Genomic DNA, 22,945 nt, shown 5'->3' on the forward strand with positions numbered 1-22,945 from the left:
GAACTTGCTTTAAATTTCCTTGCCAGTTTACAACCCCCATACTGTATCAGGCAAGGTTAGTGCCTATTGAAAATACACCAGGACAGGGCTATCTAAAGCCACATTCAGTAGTGTGTTAACTATACAAAAAAGACACTGTGCAGTTTAAAAACAAATGTTACACAGCCTTACATCTCAATGTCTTTCTTTAAAAGGAGTTGTAAACATGGGGTTTAAATGCTTTCTAGACAAGAAAAAAAACTGTGCTAGAACCAACTTACTCATTATCATCATCATCATCTTCATCTTCCTCTTCTTCCTTTTTTTGCTTTTTTCAGCCTTGACAACTCCCTTTTTTGCTGCATCAGGCTTTCCTTTAGCTCAGTATGCAGCAATATCCTTTTCATATTTTTCCTTCAGCTTCACAGCCTTCTTTTCATAAGGCTGCTTATCATCTGAGCCAGTGCCCTTCCACATCTCTTCCAATTTCTTTACAACTCACCAGTGGATAGGCCAGGATGTTCTCCTTTGATTTTCAGGCAATACTCAGAACAGAACAAGAAAACAGCAAAAGAATGCCTCTTGGGTGCATTGGGATCCTTGAACTACTTTTTTGTCCTAAAGGGGATCTTTAGGAGGGATATAGGTTTTCATTTGTCTTTCATAACGAGCCTTGTTTGCCTTTGCCATGTCTACAAATTTCCCTTTCTCTTTAGCAGACATGGTCTTGCACCTCTCTGAGCACTTCCTAGAAAACTGAGAAGTTGACTGAACCATCTGGGTGCTTCTTCTTATGCGCCTCCTGACAAGTTTGCCAAAGAATGCATATAATAACACTTTGCCTCTCAGATTCCATGGATCTCTTTTGCCCATGTTTAGTTATTTTTCCTCAGTGAGGCACAGAGTTGTCCAGTGCCCACCTGGCTCTCACTTGCCCCCATGCTCTCTCTATGCAGCTCAATGTACTCAGAATCTTATATAATATAATCATGTAAACATAATCACATATATCTCATCATTTTTTGCCAAATTCTACTAGTTAGAAGCAAATCACAGGTTCCATCCACACTCATGGAGAGATCCCACAAGGGTGAAACCAGGAGGTGGGGATTGTGGGAGGTACCCTAGCATCTGTCCTCAGTTCACCCTTTTGGCCTCCAATGATTTGTGTCCCTCTCACACGCAAAATACATTTATTATTTCCCAAGGTCCCTGAGAACCTCATATCATTACAGCATCTGCTTGAAGTCCAGCATCTCATCATTTAAATAAGGTCCAGGTATGCATGAGGCTCCTTGAGCGTAGTTCCTCTCAATCTATAAAACTAAAGACAAATCATCTTGCTCCTAATGCACAATGAAGGATTGAATATAGTAAAGTAGTTATAGACATTTCTAGTTAAAAAGAGAAGGAGAGGTGGGCAATGGAAGATAAAAAGGAGTTACAGTCCAAAGTAGTTTTAAAATCCAGCCTAGCAAACTTCAGTCAGAATTCTTTGATTAGATTTCAAGGGCTGGGAATAATTCACCATAGCTCTTGGTTCCACCCTCTGAGTCATCTTTCCTTTTTTCATGAAAAGTAGCACATGTTTGCAGCTGAGTAGTTTTATCATTCTGCTTCCTGCCAGTAGAATTTTGGAGATCTAACAGCCTCCTTTCATTTTGTACTCTTTCTGTCCCTTTCAGTTTAAGTTGGCAGTGTTTTTGCTGAAATACTTTTCTTAAATACTTTGTGGGTTTCCAGTAAATTTCCCTTTACACAAAGGCCACATCCAAGGTTCTTTTTGAGCTAGGCCCTCTTCTACCTTGAGTTCCTGCTGAGATGGTTGAAAGATAACTCAATGAAGCTTCCAAAAGGCCCTATTACTTGAGGGGTTCTGTGAGATACACCATTAATCTCTGGAGAGGGCCCTTCGTATGACTGAATACTACTCTGATCCCTTAATCTTCCTGAGATTTTAACAGAAGCTTGTACAATCACTACTTAGCTTTTTCTCTAGGCCAGGACTTATCTCTATGCCACATGCTCAAAAGTGATTTCTTAATTTTAACATCTTTTGCCATCTGGAGAGACTGAGAATTTTCAGAATCATCCTTGATTCCTTTTTGTTTAACAGTTCTTCCCTCGATTTATCGCTCTCCTCTTGAATTTTACTACAAGCACCAAGAAGAAACCAGGTGGTATCTTCAACACTTTGCTTGGAAATCTTTTTAGCTATATTTCATCACTTTGTATATGTATCACTTTGTATATGTATCATTGTGATGATTCATTTGTGTGTTTCTGCTTCTAAGGCATTTGTAGCATTTAAAAGACTTAGATACAGGATATTTGTGATTTTAGAAGTATATATATTATATACTATATATTACATATATTTAGGATAATCAATTAGTTTATAAACTAATATTTAAATATTTGGAAAATGTCACATTTGTTAAATGTATAAGTTTTTATTTTTAGTCATTTAGGGAGTATTTGAGTTTTTAGAGAATACTGTTTATTATATAATTAATAAAGATGTAAGCAGACTACAAATAGCAGTGATTGTGCCTCTCTACACACAGAGGCCTCTCAGACATTGAAGAATTTAACCAGATGTAAACATTCCAGAAAGACTCATGGGGGTGATATTGAAATCAGGGGAACTTAGAACCTGAGAGCCAGGCCTGGGTATCAGTTGCTGCTTCGGTGAAGAGAATGGACGGCGGCCTTGCAACGCTGCTGCCCTGACTCCCTCTAGTGGTCCGGTCTGCAAAGACTGCCTTTCCTGATCACCAAGAGAAAAAATCTTTTGCTAGGTCATCTCTCTCCAAAAAGTTTCATTTGCTTGGTGAGACAAAAAAAAAAAAGCTCAAAAATTCTTCCTCCAACATTTTTATATATATATAGATATATATATAGATATATATATAGATAGATATAGATAGATAAATAGATAGATAGATATATAGATATATAGAGATATAGATAGATAGATAGATAGATATAGATATCTAGTCTTCATACAAACATTTCCTATATAACCAAGTACCACCATCTACTTTGAACATCTTTAATGATTATAAAATGCTTCCTTCTTTTCAGCAGAAACCGTCCCTGTGACCCGTACTCATTGGTCCTATATTTACCGCTTGGAGCCACACAATTTTCACTGCTCTTCCACCTGATAGCACTTCAAATCTTTGAAAACAGCTTCTTGTCCCCGCTGCAACTTATCTTCTTCAGGCCAACACACGTTGTTCATTCAACTGCTCCTTCTTTGACCCAGTTTCCAGATTCTTCTGTCCCCATTGCTCCCCTCTGGAGGCACTCCAATTTCTCAAATAATAGGGCCTTTTGGAAGCCCCTGGAGATATCCTGACTGCCAAGACCTCGACCCAGTGCCTGAGATGTGGTCCTACTGCCCCACAGAGCAGTGGGGCTGACACCACCCTCCTCCTGGATACTTCTCTTGTGAATCCATGCTCTTTTGAGCAGATTTACAAAATAATGGACCAAAGGCTGAGATTTCTCATGTCTGGATTCTTCTCGTATGAGGCAACTTCACGTTTGCTTTACCCTCCATGTAGCCATGAAACATTTTCTGTTCTTGGACAGAACTTAGTTTCCCAAATACTGATGTATGCAAACAACTTCAAGCAGACCAGGGCTATGTGAACTTGGCCTGCCACTGATCAGAGCGCTAAAAAACAAACAAACAAACAAACAAAAATCCCTCAAGAAGGACCACTCCCTTATGAGATTGAGGCTTGGGAGCTGGAGAATGCACCTCTCATCTTCAAGCTGGGGACAACTGACCGGCCTAAATCCTCTCTGCTGCAGTTTAAACTCATTTCCTCTAATATTGCCCTCTGTGGACAAGAAGAAAAAAGACTTGATGTCAATAATGTAACATGGTTTTATAGTTTGAAGACTGATACACCTCTCTCCTCTGAATGAATGTAGACATTTCCCTAAAGGGCTATTTTTCAAAACCTTTCATCAGTTACTTTGTCTCCCCTGGCTCCTTTCCAATTTCTCCATAACATCTTCCACTTATGGGCCCCAAGACTGAACAGTATGTTTTAATGACTGATATTGGCTATAGATTAAGAATTATATCTGTGAAAATATTTCCATTATAACATAGCTCATTGTTACAAAGATTTACACATGTAAGAAATCCCTGGTGTATAACAGGTTACATTTCAAAACTTTCTTTGTAGATCAATTATTTGGCATTTGGGCACATTTTTCCATAAAAACAATGTTATATCTTGTATTTGGACTCTGAGCCTAGCAAACAAGAGCCAGTTTAATCCACCGAGCAGTAATGATATCAGGTTGAATTTTAAGAACAGGAGTTCTCTGATGTTGAGAATAGAAGATGCAAGAAGATGGGAATCTCCTCCTCCAGTTTCTCATCAGGGAGCCGCCCATAGGGAACATTAGGAAAGGGATGGCTATTAACTTTGGGTGTCTTCTCACATTCTTTTCGGGCCCTCCCCACCTCCTTGGGTCCTGGTTCCCGATATCCTAGGGTTCCCCGAAGTCTCCTAGGGTGCCGCCTCACTCAGGTCTTCCTACAGTCCCCAACTCTCCATGCCTCAATACATCTTAGCTCCTCTCTCTTATGATCCAAACACACATTTCCTTAATGAAGCTAAGTTTGGGAGAGGGTTAGGATGACAAGCTTCTCCTTGAACCAGCTGCCATTGAGTAAATTCTGAGCAAAGCGTCTGTTTTTAAATGGGTAGCTTACTTATCCAAAAGACTCTCATCTGTGCAGTTTCAGGCACTGCCACAAAATTAAAAAAAAAAAAAAAGATTACATGAAGGGAATAATTTGGGGAATGTGGAAGCCATTATAATAAGTGTGCTTATTCTTCCTGCTTGGGAATCTATCCCAAATGGTACCTGCTTTCCACAGATTCCCTCCTTTCCCCCTTTCTGAATCACAGATTATATGCCCCAGATTGTTTTCAGCAGTTCCAAGATTTTTAAAATTGTTTTTATCTTGAGAAATTACTGAATTAAGGCAGATACACATCCCCCCGCCACCAGAAGAGTACATACTGTAGGATGCCATTTATATAAAACTAATCTATAGTGATGGAAAGCAAATTGTTTAAGGAAAAAATGGATTACAAAAGGGCCTGAGAAAACTGTCGGAGGAAACAAATGTCCATTGTCTTGATTGTGGTAAAGGTTCCATGGTACATACACTTGTCAAAACTTATCACATTGTGTACTTTAAATATGTGCAGTTTAGTGTACATCAATTATACTCAATAAAGTCGTAAAAAAAGAGAAATGCAACCAATATACAAAAAGACTAATTGACACTTATTAACAGCTTCTCATATTTGCCTCAAGATTGTTTATAAAAAATGAACTAAATAAAACAGATAAAAGTGACGTCCCCAGACACAGTTCCAGTTCTTTACTGCAACCTCCAGAAGCAAGTAGCATGAATTTAGTGTATATCCAAATCAGTCCACTGGTAATGATTTTACAGGCATATATAGTCTTAAACAATATAATGTATTATTTCTGTGTTTTTAAAATTTATATCAATGACATGCACATTTTATTCCATGAATCTCTTTTCTTTACATTATGTTATGTGTTGGTATTATATAGATACTTTATACATGGATATATTATGTTATATATGGGAACAATCCATTCCTTCTAATGGCCATTATAACAATTCATATCCTAATAGAATATTATGGTAATTCATATCAAAATAGAATGTGAATATGTTACATTTTATTTATAAATTCTCTCTTTGATAGGCATTTCAGTTGTTTCTAATGTTTCATCATTGTAAGCAATATTGCAATAAGCTAAGGTTTTCAAAACAAATGTCATGTATTGGTGGTAGGAGTTACTAGGTAGTAGCCACCCGGTAGGTATATAGATAGGTCTTCTATGAGTCATATATGGTAAAGTAGAATGTCCTGTTTCAAGGATCCATGGACTGCACAAAAATAGCCAAAGTTGAATAAGACCCTGTCTTTAAATTCCAGAACAACAAGGTGGCGCTATTATGTATCCTGCAGAGTTGGAGATGATTCAGAGGACAATTCCAATGGCCCATAGAGTTTAAATCTGACTTGGATACAGTTGAGATTCAAAGCAGATGACCTCCCACAAAGCAGGTGGGTTAGATGCCTTTAGCAATAGGCCAAAGCAACTCAACTCTATCTGTTGCTGTTTAAAGCCTTCTTGAAGGTCGTTAATGTTAAATGAGCACCAGAAAATGTATATTCACTGCTTCTAGCTTACTATGTTTGACACATATGTATTAAATCTACTTGTTTATAGTATTAGATCCCTCTTTTGTGCTTAATTTTTACTCTCTTGATTTGGTAAAGATTCAAGGTAGTACATTAAAGCATCCCATTGCTATTATGTTGCTAACAATTTTTCTAAAAACAAACATATACCAATTCCCCAAATTTATAGCTTTGTTATAATTTTAGAATATTGAAAGGTAAAATTCATATCTCAAAAGTATGGAGGAGAGAACTTCCAGCAATATAGTGGACTAAGATTATATAGAAGAATTCCCTTTTCAGTTACTATTACAGAGAAACACAGAGAAAAAGTTTTTTATATATCCATATATATACATGTATATGAGTAGAAATATGTACACACACACATACATGTATGTGTATATATACGTACATGTGTATGTATATATATGGTGGATGTACCTGACAGCAATAACTTAAGCATACTCTGTACAGCAGCCTGTATGGCAAACACATCTGACAGCAATAACTTAGCCTAGGAAATGGGGGTTGCCATGTGGATGTTGCTGGAGAGAGGGTGCTAAGTGAAGGTGCTGTATAAACTGCAGGCTTTTGGAAAGCAGTTGTGGTTCTCCTATCCAGCCCACTGCCACTAGTCCATCCCTGTACAGAAGTTCCCCCAAATCAAATCTTACGTCTCATTTGCTGGCTCCAGGTCTCTTCTTTGGCCTCTTGAACCTGGTGCCATTCCTATTGGAGTCAATAGGGGTCCAGCACAGCAATCTATAGACAGAGAGAAAGGGAAATCTCCAGATTCCAGAAACAAAGAGGGAGCTCAGAGGCTGGGCAGTAAGTAGGGGCTAATGTCACTGCAGCCTCTGCAGGGTTTGGACCAGTGATAGGCCCCGGAGATCCGGGGATTTTAACACCCTTGGGATTTTAACACCCTTGCAGGCCAATAAAATGTTGTCTCTGGTGTGAGTAAGGAAGGCAACTGGAATTGAGCACTCTGCAAAATCTGAGTTCCTGAGGGCTGCAGTGTTGGCAAAAACAAATCAGGAAAAAAAGCTCCCGTGTCCTTGGGCTATAGGTTTAAAAAAATAAAAATAAATTTACAAAAAGTTCATACAGAAAAACTTGAAGCCAAGCCCATGCCATACATTGAAATGAGCTCTGAATTTTCACTGTGGGCAGAAATACCAAGAAACATTAGAGCTGGTTGAGAGTTGGTGATATTGGTAGGACTCCATCAGAAGCAAACTTGCGGGCACAGTGAAGTGACAATCACATAACCCAAGGAATACAGATCTTCACCAGAGGGGAGAAATCCCTACTGAAAATAAGCTCATAATAAAAATCACAAACAATAGGAGGAAACCACCTTGAGGGTCAGATCATGAAATTAACAGAAAAAGTAATGCCCAAGAAGTAAAGAAATAGATCAAGCCATAGATAATTATAAAATAAGTACATTTTAAATGATTTACAAGGGCAAAAGAAAATACAAATTTAAAAAACAGAAAAACATGTAAAAACAAAATGCAGATTTAGAAAATAACCAAATCGTTCTTTTATAAATGAAACTCATGGCCACTGAAACTCAAAACTAAATAGAAATATTTAATGGTTGAATAGAAAATAAGCAAACTGGAACTAAGGAAATGACTCAAAATGTAACACAGAAGTAAAAATGGAAAAAAAAATGAATGAAAGTTTAAGATCACAAAAGACAGAACCAGAAATGACAGAAAAGACATCCACTAGGAGTTTTGGAATGAGTGAATAGAAAATGGGAAAGAAGTAATATCTGAAGTGATAGTGACTGGAGAATTTTCTCAGATTTGACAAGACAGGAATTCCTAGATTGACAAGTACACTGTATTGATACCTACTGCTGCATAACAAACCATCCCAGCGTTTAGTGGATTAAAACAACCACCATTTATTTAACTGGCAGTTCAGTGGGTGAACAACTTGGGCCTGGTTCAGCTGAGAGGTTCTCTTGGTCTTGAGAATGGGTTTACTCACCCATTTGTAGTCATCTGGCAGATGCAGTCAGCAGGCCACGGCCTGGCTCCTGCTGGCCTAGCAAGAAATAAAGGGGAAGAGAAGGAGCCTCAGTCCAGGAGGGCTCCCTGCAGAGAATGCTCTGTTTCACTTAGCAACTATTATGCCACAGACAAGTTACTCTGGCAGTGACCCAAAACCTCTGTGTTCTAACTTAATGTGCTGGGTATAGTGTGTTCTGCCCTTTTACACAGATTGTGACAGATGTTGACTAACTGGGAAGGACTTGATTCCAGGAGGGGCAGTGGGAGTCATTTTAATTAATGGCTTGACATTTCTTTGCCATTGTTGCAAGCTTGAAGTAACTAATGGTTAGTTTTACCCATGACCACTTCGCCCTGCAAATTCAGCTCAAATAATCTAAATTAAAATAGAAATTGCTTTGGTCAGGGTTAAAATTTGTGCTGTTGGGACTATAGTCCTAAGACTTTTTTCTTTTTTGGATTATGGCTAATGTTTAAAAGAATCAACAAGACTTATCTGTATCTTTACATAGTGTTTTAGATTGTTGGATAGGCAAAGTAGAAAAGGCAAGTCTGGATTGTGGGAAATAAAAGCAAGTAGAAAAAAATTGAAAATACAGGTCATTTAAAAGAAGAAAACAACAAGGTTTACCCATCTGGGGCTTCCTAAAACATGAATTCCTCTCAGCCAAGTAGTGGAACCTAGAAAGTCATTTGTTTTTCCTAAATAAACTCCATGCTAGAGTCTTTGATAAACAAACTGATAGGAAATAAGGAAATCCTGTTAAAAATCACCGTAGACTTTAGAATGAAAGAAGCCTGCTTACTTCTGTTCTGGAAATACTCAGCTCTGGAAAGGGCTTCCAGGCTGATCATCCTCACATAATTGTTCTATTCAAAATATACAAGCTATGGGGGAAAGCAAAAACAAAAACAACAGAAAAACCACCCTGAGGGACAAGAGGGAAAAGTGTCACCTGTCCCAAAAATTGAATCCATTTAAGACCTAAAAGTAGGGCCAGACGGAAGGTGTAGGGAAAGGTGGGGACAAGAAACCATCTATATGGCTTCAGAGTGGGAGGGGGCTGAAGAGAGGCCACCCCCAGACTCCAAATTTCCAAGGATGATACCTATTTCAAATATTCAGTCATCTCCTCGTCCTCATAAATGCCCTTGGACTTGTATTACTAGATGTTCAGATAAATAGTTTTAAAATTGTGTCACTATTATCATGGGAAGTCCAAGGAGAGTAGGGAAGTATTACTTTTTTTAATGTATTACTTTTAATAGCAAAAAAACGCAATTACTTTTGCACCAACCTAATAGAAAGGGTCTTTCCAGCTACCTTGGCAACCATGTTTATTTCCAGTGCTTCTGGGTGGGCAGCATGTCTGTGCTTTTGCTATGGTTAGTCTGTAGATTTGGTGTCCTCCTTGCCTTTCTCAGACTTTGAAGTCTCCCCTTTGCTTTAATGAAAAAAAGTCTCTCCTTGGCTTTAATGATGATCAATCTGTAGCCATTTTACCCCCACATAAACCACACCCTATTTTAATCCTTCAGGTGAAAAATGCTTAAGTTGGACAAGATCCACAAAATATGAGGGCAAAGTGGAGCTCTTAGCTGGAGCAAAGGTGTGACTTTAAGTTTCCGTAGGGAGCCTTTTTCTGCAGGGTACACAGAGGGCCACTTGCTGACACTGGAATTCAACTGCTTGTGCTTCTTACTTTGCGTGAAGACACTGAGAACAGATGGCAACAAGGCAGATCTGACATGGCCACTAGAATAGCTTGGACAGGAGTTCAAATAAACTGCATCCACCTTGACTCTGCCTTGGCCAGAGCATCTCATATCTGTTTCTTCTTCTATAGCTGAGTGCACCTCAACCCAACTGCAGTTCCCATCCCATTTTTGAATAGGCCATTTGGAAAAGAGCCCTTTCCCAGCTCAATCATGCTTTCTGCTCTTGTCTTTCAATCCAGCTGCATTTGTTCACCCCTGTGGGTCCTCCCAGCCCTGCTAGGCCAGGCTCTCCTGGGGTGTTCTGCACAAGCTAGCTATGAATTAGGCATGCTCTCTTTTAACATGAAAATAACCTGGAAGACTTTCAGCTTAAGATGATGGAGAAAAGACCTTATCTCTCCTTTCCCCTGTCAACAAAAAAGATGAGAAACAGAAGCACACATCACAATACATGATGACAGAAAGCAACTAGAGGACTCTGGCCTTAGCGGAATAGAGAAAGGTGAAATATAAGAACCTGCAGAGAATGAAATCACCAAGAAGCAAACTGATTTTGTCCTGTACGAACTCTCAAACTAGTGCCCAGGCTTTGAGCACTAGTTGGGGTGAGGCAACTGATAAAAATAGAGAGATTTGTTCAAAATCTATTTAATAAACATTTAGTCCTCACCCATAGCCCAAAAAAAGTGATGAAAACCCTTCCTTACAAATATTTTGAAGGAAAAACTGAACCAGAGGTTTCTAGTATATGATAGGGGTTAGAATCCAGAGTAAAAATATTGAAGGATGCAAATGTTCTCCTCATCTCAGCTGCAAAAATGCCAGCAGCTAGGCTTATACCCCTCATGAAGGAGACTGGAAGATTCTTCTCTCCAGACATCAATTCTCCAGAGAGAATTCTAACAGATATTGACATCTGAGTTTCTCCTATTGACAAAGCCAGCTTACTGCCATACACACTGCAGTGGAACCAAGGAGGGTGACAGTTTTCAGGACAAGAGGAGGCTGAGGAGAGGTCACCCCCAGACTCAAAATTTCCAAGGATGGTACCTATTTTAAATATTCAGTCTCCTTTTCTTTATAAATGTCCTTGGACCTGTATTACTAGATGTTTAGATAAGTGCTTTTAAAACCCTCCCAAGCCCACAGATTTGTCATTTAGCTGGCTAGTGCTTCACTCCAAAATAAGAACAGATAGTCAAGAATCAGCAGACATTTGAAAAAGTTTCCTTACATGAAAGACAGACACAAAAGTCAAACCAAACAAAACAAAACAGAAAAGGCTACTTAGAGGAAGTAGAGACAAGGTAGGGAATAAACACTTCAAAGACAAAACTAGAAATAACGTCCTTAGATAAGAAGAGAAAATGCATTCATGAAAGGAAAACAGAATAATATAGAAAACAAGTAACTGAAAAATAAGAAAGAGCTCTTGGAAATTAAGAGTAAGAAAGCTGAAGTTTTGAAAGTTGCTAGAAAAGTTGAATGATAAAGTTGAGGAAGTCTTTTAGAAAACAGAACTAAAAGACAAAGATATGGGCAATACAGGAGAAAAGATAAGAAAATTAGAAGCTTGATCCTGGGGGTCAACATCCAACTAATAGGAGTTCCGGAAAGAGAAATTTGAGGCCATCACCTCAAATATGCCAATGCTCATGCCTGTTTTCCCAGCACTTTGAGAGGCTGAGGTGGGGGTGAGGGATCACTGCAGGCCAAAAGTTCAAGACCAGCCTATTCAACATAGCAAGACCCTGTCTCTATTTAAAAAAAAATTCCAGCCAGGCATGGTGGCTCATGCCTGTAATCCCAACACTTTGGGAGGCTGAGGCAGATGGATCACGAGGTCAGGAGCTCCAGACAAGCCCGACCAACATGGTGAAATCCCATCTCTACTAAAAACACAAAAATTAGCTGGGCATGGTGGCACGTGCCTGTAATCCCAGCTGCTCAGGAGACTGAGGCAGGAGAATTGCTTGAACCCTGGAGGTGGAGGTTGCAATGAGCCAAGATTGTGCCACTGCACTCCAGCCTGGGCCACAGCAAGACTCTGTCTCAAAAAAAAAAAAAAAAAAAAAAAAATTCCTCTGGCTGAAAGTCTTGAGTCCCTCAACTGAAAGGGTCTCCCAAGTGTATTACTATTTCAGTTAGAAATGCTATGGCATTTACGTCACTTTGGATCCTCTTAGATGTCAAGATGAGATTAGGTAGTCAAGAGATTTATTGGGAGAAATGCCTGTGAAGGATAAAGGAATGGAAAGCAGAAGAATATAATGCAGGTCTGCTACCTGGGAAAGAAGAGAGGAAAGAAAGTCCTGCCTAGGAAAAGCTTCAGGCCACAGCGCAGTTCTGAGAAACTGTGACACTGTGTCCAGCCAGAACAAAGGAGTGTTAGTGTCTGAGGCAAAGGCTGTTCATTAGAGTAGCTCACATCAGGTGGGCACAAGTGGCTCTACTATCCTCATCTTATTCAGTGATCAGCTGGGAGCAGTCGAAGGGAAGTATGGCCTCTATGTAGCTGTCACTCAGCTATGCTTTCCATGGCCGACTATCTTAAAAGGACATCTAAGCAGTGTACCTCCAGGACTGCCACAGTCCATTTCTTGTCCTCCATAGATCCAGTTCTCCATGGCTCCTGTGGGCCCTCTTCTTGAAGAAATACTTAGAAGAGAGAAGTTAATGGGAGGAACTATAGCCCCTAGTGCCGCCATTTGTCTTGAGATTGCAACCCATAGTCATCTTCTCCTACCTGCACTATCCAATCTAAATTCCCCTCCCCCTCTTTATTATCTTCATTATCTTCATTATCTTTATTCCAGAAGGTCTTAGCTGTTGGCAATCACATCACAGATTGGGCAAGACTACAGAAAAACTTGACCACAGGGATCACCTGGGATCCATACACATTCCTTCCTCCCTGTCCCATTGTGTACAGGCAGCCTCATCTCTTCCTGATGATGGAAGTCAATTATCTCTTCTTTCCACTTGCTGGTGTCTTCATAGAAAGAGTCCAAAATGCCCTGGTGGCAGCCATAGTATATAGTTCAATGGGACACTTGCTGTGTCTCCTGCCAAGCTGCACCTCATTTGAGGACCAAGACCTCTAATCTCATAGAGCCCAGAGTTGTAGAGACAAGAAGCACAAAGTTCCCCAGGAGGTCACTGGAAATGATAAGTGGGTCCACTCCTGCTTCCACTCCTTGGTTCTCAGACCCATGTATTCTTCCTGTTGAGGATATAGCACCATATGGAGAACCCCAGTTTAATGTATACAGTGCATCCTGCAGGATGGTACCCTGTTCTTTCAGAGCTTTGCCTCCAGCTGGAGCTTCAGCTGTGCCTTTAGTAACCATTCCAATGCTTTATGAGGCTGGCTCCATCTAGGTGATGTAGTATCTGATATGACCAGTGGATCCCATGGTCATTGTCCTATTCCCAAGCCTCCTTTGCTATGAAGTGATCCTCTGGTCAATATTATGCTGTGTGTGCTTCCATGACTACAGATCAGCCCCAGGTAGTGGGGCTTGCTGAAGTTCTGTGGCAAGGAAAGGCAAATCTAAAGGCAGGAGAGGTATCTAACCCTGTGAGGATGAACTGTGGAACCTTCCAGGACAGAAGGCCCAACGTAGCTGACTTGCCAACTATATTGGAGATGCAAAAGTTTATTTTCCAACTCAGCAAGTCCCAGAATTCTTGGGCTCTCTGTATTCCACCTACATGTTCCTTGAAACCTGGCTGGTTCTTTTCTGAACTCATCTCTAGTACCTATTATATGCAGCTAAATACAACTAGCTCACACTTTTATCATTGTGCCTGAAGACTTCTCAGCACAAATCCAAATATTTTTAGGTACATATGCTAACTTCCAAGTTACCAAAGGTGACAGTTTTAGAAAATGTCTCATCCCTGCAAAACACAGATTACCATTTTCTTTCCAGCCTCCTATAACAGTTTTCTTGTGCCCATCATCCAGCCTCCAAACCAATGCCACTTATTTTTTTGTTTTCTTGTGCCTATACCCCACTACAAATACCAATTTCTAATACCAATTTAGATACTAATTTCTGATACCAAAAGCTATTGCCACAAAATATTATATGACAAACATCCAAAAATTCAGTGGCTTAAAATAACAGTCGTTTATTGTCATTGATCTATGAATCAGCTGAGTGTTGGCAGATCCAAGCTGGGCTCCACTGTGCAGCTCTGCTGATTCAGGCTGAGCTTGGCTAGGAGGGTTTGGCTTTGCTCCATGTGTTACTCATCCTCCTTCTAGAACCAGTGGGCTAGTCATCAGCCTGTTCTGTGCTTCTGATGGCATAAGGCTAAGAAAACAAGCCCAACCACACAAGTGGTTTTCAAGCCACTGCTTGCAACATACTTGCTAATATCCCACTAGCCAAAGTAAGTCAGGGAGAGGGAGAAAAGTGAATCTTTTGAATAATAATCTAACCTACCACATGTTATTGTGGAATCATAGGTCATCTCCAAAGAGGAAAAGTCATCAGATACAAAGGATTGTGAATGAGAATGGCAGAACTTCTCTAGAGCAATATCAGAAGCTAGAAGACAATGAAATGCCTTCCAAACTCTGAGTGAAATTGTTTTAAACCTAGAATTCCATATCCGCCTAAACTATCAGTTAATTATAAGGCTAGAATAAAGATATTTTGAGACATGCACATGTAGAGTCTCAGTTAATGTACCTCCCATAGACCTTTCCTTAGAAGCTACTGGAGAATAAGAACCACCAAAAAGACGCAACCAAAACAGAGGAAGATAGAAAACATAGGAAATCCAATTTAGGAGAGAGATGATGGAAATTTCCAGCATGATAGCACATGAAGTTCTGTATTGTTGGACAGAAAACAGAAAGACTAGTCTGGAGCAGAGGGATAGAGGGCTCCATGGCCCTCTGCAGTGTGGGGAATTTGACTGCCTGGAAAGATATATAAAATGCTATTGTAGACAGTGGGAAAACCCAAGTATAGGTACAATGGAAAACTAAGCAAATGAAAAATAACACAGTTATTTAGAGGTATGCGGAAGGAAGTAAAATCATAGTCCACTATTTTGTTCAGCCATAAACAATATTTCATATTATAAGAACTGTCCTATAACTATATTGAGAGAATGGGAAGAAGAAAGTGAATAATGCCATAATAGAAAGTCACCAGACAATATTCGAGGTTGATAAATCAGGAAAAACAATATAGCACATATTAGTTAGCAATATGCAGGAAACGTAGTGAGTCTGGAAAGTGGAATTAGAAAATATGAGGGGTGGGACATGGGGTTGTTCTATTCGGTTGCAAATCTTTTATCAATATTGGACTGTTGTATAAAAATATGTACATATATCACTCTGATAAATGTTTTCAGACCTAGGGAAATGTAATACAATTAGCTTGTAGACTACTTTGGTGAGAGCAAATTTCATCTATTTTATGATTTATTGAATAAATATTTTTGCTTTGTTGTAGGTATAAATATTTTTGCTTAGTTGTAGGCATCAAAATAATTATGCACAGTGTTTGATGATTACAAAACACATTTGCATATATTTAATCTTGTGATTCAATTCTTACAACTCTGTGAGTTTGATACAGAAGCAAATTTACCTTGCTGTTAATGAATTCTAAGTTGCAGGACTGTTTGCTGAATGGACCCCTTTCTAACTCTGGAAAGGGGCCCTATCAATATGTTTACATGGTTGTATAATTTTGTAAATTATACGCAAAAAAAGCCTTTTGTTAAGATCACTTCAACTCCTAATGCATCATATTTCCCCTTATGTGAACATGAGAATTGTTTCTAAATAAACACACAATTTTGTAACCAATTCATATCATAAATTTTTATTCTTTTGTTTAAGAAGGCTCCAACAAATAGTGAAAATGTCAGGCTCATCAAAACTGGAATTCATCCCGGGTAAGTATTATCTGTCCTATTTGACAAGTTGATGAATGAGGTTAAATGGCTTTGCCCAAGTTTGCACATCTGGACTTAAACTCAAGTATTTGAATGTCCAAACCCATATTCTTGGGTTGCTACCTTATAATCCACCTCTAGATGGTAGAAGAAAAATTAAGAGTCATTAGTCCTGTTCCTGGAAAAATCCATCCTGGAACGTGGGTGGAAAGAGGGCAAACCTGAGCCACTGGGCTTGGGGTTCACGTGGTGGTGTTTTGAGGAACAGGTGGTGGTGAATGACACAAAAAGAAAGGTCACTGAAGACAAATTATGATGATACACAATGTTCTCTTTGTCTGCCTCTGCCTAGCCATTGGGGAACAACAACACTAAAATGCCTCCTGTGAAACACAGTCCTGTTGGGATAGGAAGAGGTCTCCTTTCTCCAGATGTCTCTCATTTATTCCAGTCTAGTATCTGAGAACAGCTCTGAGTATCGCTCTGGAACCAGTGTGAGGCTGGCTGAAGTCAGAGGTCAGGGAATCGAAGGCTCAAGGTTAGAGACATTTCAGGTAACTAAGCCCAACCCCTCAAAGAGAGGAGGCAGAGCACAGGGAGAGGCAGTCCACATAGTGCTTAAGAGCAGGGCTCAAACCCGGTTTCTGCCTGGGTGGAAGCCATATGACTTTGAGTAAGCTACTTAATCTCTCTGCCTCAGTTTCTTCATGAGTAAACCAGGAATAGCAATATGTGTCCATAATCTCTTTTCTACAATTCAGAATGCAAAAACCTAAAATTATTTCAAAATTTTTTGGTGGGAAGAGATGATCTGAACTCATTTGGCAACAAAACGTAACCCAACTCATGTAAAAGTATTCCATTTAATGCAAAAATTCACATGCCTCACTGTATAAATATTAATGTATTTGATCATGGAGAACAGCCCCATGGGGGTATTTTCTACCATAAGGTGTATGTGCCATATACCTTTCTAAAATCCAGAAAATTAAGAATTTTGGTCTTAAGGTTTTCAGATAAAAGCTGTGGATCTGAAGTGCCTATTTCATAAGGTTGTCATGAGGGTTAAATAAATAATAAAGGAAAGGTGCTTAGAAGAGTACTTGGAAGAAAATAAGTGTTCTAGACGGGTTTTCTATTATGAAGAACTCCCCTCCCCACCCCAAAGTATATTCCTGAAAGATGTTACCTGGCATTTATCTGACTCCTAGGAAGGAAAACTCACTTCTTTATGAGTCAGTCTAGTTTAACTATTGGATGTTTCTAATCTAACCTTATAATAAGCTGAAATTTGCTTTCTCTAACTTCCCCACACCAATCACAGCTACATTTCAACACAACTTTGCAGATAGCTACTCTGCCTCTCCAGGGCCTTCTTTTCTACATGGTTAATTGTTCATCAGATATTGCTCCGACCTATCTGTTAGTTCCCCTCTCTCACCCCCGGCCCCACTCCAGTTTGCCATTATATCCTTTCAAATGCAGTGCCCAAAATAAAACCCAGAGGTCTATATAGGTTCTGATCAGCACAGAGTGCAGTCCACATTTTTTCTATGCTCCAGACTATGAAAAACAACTTCATCTCTGTGTGAAAACAGAAGCGAGATGAGAGGAGATCTGGAGACGCAATCAAGGCCATCTAGGAGTTGCATTAGAAAAACATACTTTAAAAATTCAATTTCAAACCAATTTTTTTCTGGCTTCCCAGAACTGAGATGGAAAACAGTGAGCAGCCTAGACTGATGGAAATGTGAGAGTCAAACAGCGTAGAGGTAGGGTGGGTGACGTTATGCCAATTCATTTACTGCGAAACACCGCAGACAGTAATGCAAGAGCTAGTGTGAAGGTCATGGACCGCATCCCACAGTCCAAGAAAAATGAATGATATTCCAACAGAAGGAGAAGAACAGAGCTAAATAAAACTCTGACAAGTATCAGGGCCAATCCACAGCAAATGAAACAGGAGGACACTGCCCCCTCCAGTGGGCACAGCTAGATCTTGCCTCATGCCTGGCCCCGGCCCTGATACCCTCTGGTTAAAGGGAACCTGAGCAAATAAACCCACCAGAGGGGAAATAATCCATTTCTAAGGTAGAAATGTGATCACCCATTCAATATGTGACGGGAATGATGAGAAAAACTGTTCTCTTACAGTGACCATCCTGGCTACCTACAAAGTATGCTTAGAATTCTGGATTCCTTTGGAGTCTTGGTAAAGATCTCCCAAGGGCTGGCTGATGGGTACATGGGGATTTATTATTTTATTATTTCTACTTTGTGGATGTTTAAAATTTTCATAATAAAATCTTTTGAAAAAATCCTCAGGTAGCTATAACTTTTTAAAACAAGTAGAGACCCATGATGACAGTCTAATAATCACATCTGTCCTCGTTTTCCCCCACACTGAAGATTTTTTTTTAATTCGATGGTACTTTCATTACTAAACTAGTTGGGAAAATGTTGGTAATTTTTTATGTGGACACAGATCATATAAAAGATTATAGACCTAATAACTGAAGAGAGAAATAAACTATCCAGAAAGAATTTGGACACTGAAAACTATGCTCAAAGCTAAGTTGATGAATGAAATTGTCATCAGGCTAATATCTGGGTAAAGGGAAGGATGTTAGTAAGTTTGGGAATCTTTAGCCTGGTTTCTTGTTTAGTCCACCGAGAAATGGACTTGTGATCATGGTCCTCAGACTCAAACCAAACCCCGTACAACCACACAGAAAAAAGGGTAGCCAGGGCATTGATTAGGCAAATAGACTTTGACCTAGTTCTGGTCCAGTGCATCTACAAATTGACTTCCAACTTATTTATTAATACTTGGGTTAAAGCAAATGCTCCAGAATGAGCTGATGATGTTTGGTGTGCTGACACTTGGCTCCAGTCAGGGCCTCCAGGGGACCAGAACTCTTGAGCACCATTTCCCATCCTTTTGGCCTGGCCACTTACCCCAGTCACTGATGCAGCCAAGCAGTTCCACAGAGGCATAACCTGACCTTGCCTCAGTCCAGACACTGGATCTGTAGCTTTTGCTCCAAGGTTTGTCTAACACCAAAGTCTGTGATGCCTATGGAAAGCTGCTCGGCAGTCATGCATGCACAACCCATAAAGGTGGGCAATTAATACTTCTGAGGTTCCCTTTGGATGGGATGTTGTAGGTGAACAGGATTAAGAATCCCCATGTCCCCATCAGCCAGCCCTTGGGAGATCTTCACCCAGGCTTCAAAGGAATCTAGAATTCTAAGCATACTTTGCAGGTAGCCAGGATGGTCACTGTAAGAGAAGAACGTTTTTCTCATCACTCCCGTCACAGCTTGAGTGGTAAGTGCAGATCCAGCAGCAACACAATTAAGGCTCTCACCTGTGGTGGATTGGGATGAGGTACAGGTGGAAGGGAGAGGCTCTGGGTCAAGTGGTAGCTATGGTACTTGAACAATATGGAGGCAATGATAATTGTAAAGGAATAGGGAATTCAGTGGCTTTTGTTAACTGCTTTGAAAGTCTCAAAATAAGAAAATGACAGGGTCATGTTAGCCAACTATCAACTCAAGCCCACGGTGAATAGAGCAATGGTTAAAAGAACTTGATCTCCTGCAGGCACAGGGAATACTCTCTTGAAGATTAAGACAACAGGTGACAGAGTCATAGAGGAGACAGAACGCCAAGGCTTCACAGGTCTCCTATTTCAAAGTTAGAACCCTGATAGGAAAAGCTTAAGATCTTAAGAGCTGTGATAGGATAGACAAGTCTAAGAATATTGAGTCACTAGATTAATTTTCATCCTCTAGGCGAGCAAAGCCAGCCTTCTTCTCCTTGCTGGGGACATCAGCCTCATCTTGCCAGGAGACCCTGAAAATACCTCACCTGAATCTTGCTTTGCAAAGTGATGTCTGTCTTCCTCAAGGTCTCCTTCCATCTCCAACTCACTGACTCCATGATAACTGGAGTCAGGTTTTGGCTCAAGCAGGTGGGGAAATGTATCCCTGCTGCAGCAGGAAATAGTTTACTAAAGAAACTGAAGGACCTGAGGTATTAGACTGTTCTCACACTGCTATAAAGAAATAACTAAGACTGGGTAATTTATAAAAGAAAGAGGTTTAACTGACTCATAGTTCTGCATAGCTGCAAAGGCCTCAGGAAGCTTACAATCATGGTGGAAGGCAAAGAGGAAGCAAAGACCTTCACAGGGTGGTGGGAGTGAGAAGTGTAAGCAAGGGAAATGCTAGATGCTTATAAAATCATCAGATCTCGTGAGAACCCACTCATTATCACAAGAACAGCATGGGGGAACCTCCCCCATAATCCAATCACCTCCCTCCCTCAACACATGGGGATTACAGGCCCCACCCTCAGCACATGGGGATTACAATTCGAGATGAGATTTGGGTGGGGACACAGGGCCAAACCATTCACCTGGGTAATGTATACAGGCAGGAACCTGGATAAGCTTGTGAAAGTGAATCTTGAGGATGTTGGACTAGGGTGGGTGAGTGGAATAGAAAGCTGGAAAACCGTGAATTTATTGACCTGGGAGCACCCTTCCTTGATCAGGAAACTTAGTGTCCTGGCAAGGATAGCTGTAGCAATACACTGCAAGAGTGATTTCTTGAGGCTTGGACAAAATAGTGTCCTATAATAAATAAAGTCCAGAGGCTGGAACTTGCCTGGACTGGAGCTTGCCATAGCACTAAGGAAGGAGTCAGAAAGCTCAGGGATGTGAAAATATTAAAGATATTTATTTTTTTCTTTTGATTATGTATTTATGACAGATTTCAGAAAGTTTTCATCAGGAATTCATAGAGGCAAAATGTAATTAAATTTCTACAAGCATTTATCTTCTTAAAAGTTTGTAGGGCCGGGTGCCGTGGCTCACGCCTGTAATCCCAACATTTTTGGAGGCCAAGGCAGATAGGATTGCTCGAGCTCAGGAGTTCAATACCACCTAGGTAACATGGAGAGACCCTGGTTATTGGTTATTTGTCTTACAGCTTACACAGAACTATTCTTTCCTTGAAAGTTGTTCTTTTCCAGTCCTGTGGGATTTCATCCTATTCCTGACTAGTTTGGTGTTCAGGCAAAGAGTCAAGAGTCTCACTGTTGCCCAGGCTGGAGTGCAGTGGCACCATGATGGCTCACTGCAACCTCTGCCTCCCCAGGCTCAGGTGATCCTTCCCCTCAACCTCCCAAGTAGCTGGGACCACAGGTGTGCAGCACCGCACCCAGCTAATTTTTTGTATTTTTTGTAAAGACAGGATGTCACCATGTTACCCAGGCTGGTCTCAAATTCCTGGGCTCAAGCGATCCACCCACCTCAGCCTCCCAAACTGCTGGGATTACAGCTGTGAGCCACTGCACCGAGCCAAAGATTTCTTGAGAGCTCTCCTCTCAAGCAATGCTATGGTTTGAATGTTTGTCCCCTCTGAAACTCATGTTGAAACTTAATCCCCACTGTAACAATATTAAGAGGAGGGGAATTTCAACTATAGTATTTGAGAGGCGGCACCTTTGGAGGTCATTAGAATGAGATAAAGTGATGAGTGTGGGACATGAGTAGCTTTGGAAGAGGCTTCGTATAAAGGACTAAACTTCATAAGCTAGCATACTTAGCTCCTTCTCTATGCCCTACACCACCTCGGGACTCTGCAGAGATTCCCTACCAATAGGAAGGCCCTCCAGATGCACCCCTTCAACCTTGGACTTTCAGCCTTCAGAACTGTGAGAAATAGATTTCTCTTCATTATAAACTATGTAGTTTCAGGTATTTGGTTATAACAACAGAAAATGGACTTAGGTGCTCTGCCTTATAAATCAAAGCTAGGTTGGTCTTCTTGAACTATAATCTCTGTTTAATTCAATGACAACACTCTGTATAATTTCATCTCCCTGAATCACAATCTTGGAGCTACCTACAGGCAGAAAGCCTACTCCAGGGTGTATTTTGCCCCTTTTGTTTTCCTTTTCATGGGGATCACAATCTCGTTGGACTCTTATCCACTGACTTAAAATAGTTTTTTCCTACATTTTCTTTAGTTTTCTAGTTGCTTACTTTCAAAATGTAATTGCAGGCTGGTTTACTCCTTCATGGTTGAAAGCAGAAGTTCTTGAAAATGATTTTTAGTGTCAGCCCAGGTTCAGGTAGAACACCCTGTTGGTAATGACACTGTCCTCCAAAATATTGTGTATATGTCCTAAAACAATAGCTGATACATGGTGCTGTGTCCCCAGTGTCTAACAACATTGGTCCAGGAAACATGAGGTGGAAGTAGGATTGCCCCCCTCACCAACACTTCTCATGATCCACTTAAAAGTGTTGTGCATTTCCCATCAAATGAGCTTAGGTTCTGCTGAATTAATTGTCCCACTTTCAGGTGGGCGAATATACGCACTAGCAGAAATGATAGCGCTTCCATTCACCTTAAAGTATGATTATTGTTTTTGAATTTGGGGTTCCTCATGGCAGTAGACCAGCAAGAAAAAAGAGGTGTTCCTATGCTGAAAAGAGTAATCGACTCTAATTACCATGAAGAGCCCTAAGGCTGCTGTTACATTATGTGTGCAGGAAGGACTGTGTCTAGGACATAGAAGATTTACAGGGACATCTATTGATGATTCCATGACTGGTGATGGTGGATGGGCAATCGCAGTGATCATGACTTTACAAGGTCAACTAAAGGTTCAGATCCCTCAGAGATAAAGTTTTGAGTCAGCCATCAGGAAAGCAACCTACGTCAGCCAAATAATTGGCTAAGGTTAAGGGAAATCTAGAGCAAATGGCGGAAAACGGAGATGACAAGTACCATTTATGGATTTGGAACCTGTTGCATCTATTCACCTTCCCGTATTTAGTGTTTGTAAGATTTGGAGCTAGCCACTATCTAGAAGACTCTGGGCAGACTGGACTTAACGCAGAGCAAAAAAGTCCTAAGAAGTGCAAAGGTGAAACGTAATGGAAATCTGTTGTGGTTTCCAAACACGTTCTCAACTTCTTTGATGTTCCTTCCTTCAAAAAGT

The 22,945-nt window shown here is 40.3% G+C and overlaps 1 pseudogene; it reads right to left on the reverse strand.

Moving 5' to 3' along the window:
- Window positions 1-256: 256 nt before the first annotated feature.
- On the reverse strand, window positions 257-852 carry LOC116470557 (high mobility group protein B1-like; annotated as a pseudogene).
- Between the last annotated feature and the right edge of the window lie 22,093 nt (window positions 853-22,945).

Source organism: Hylobates moloch, unplaced genomic scaffold, assembly GCF_009828535.3.
Source record: "Hylobates moloch isolate HMO894 unplaced genomic scaffold, HMol_V3 SCAFFOLD_6, whole genome shotgun sequence".
Lineage (NCBI taxonomy): Eukaryota > Metazoa > Chordata > Mammalia > Primates > Hylobatidae > Hylobates > Hylobates moloch.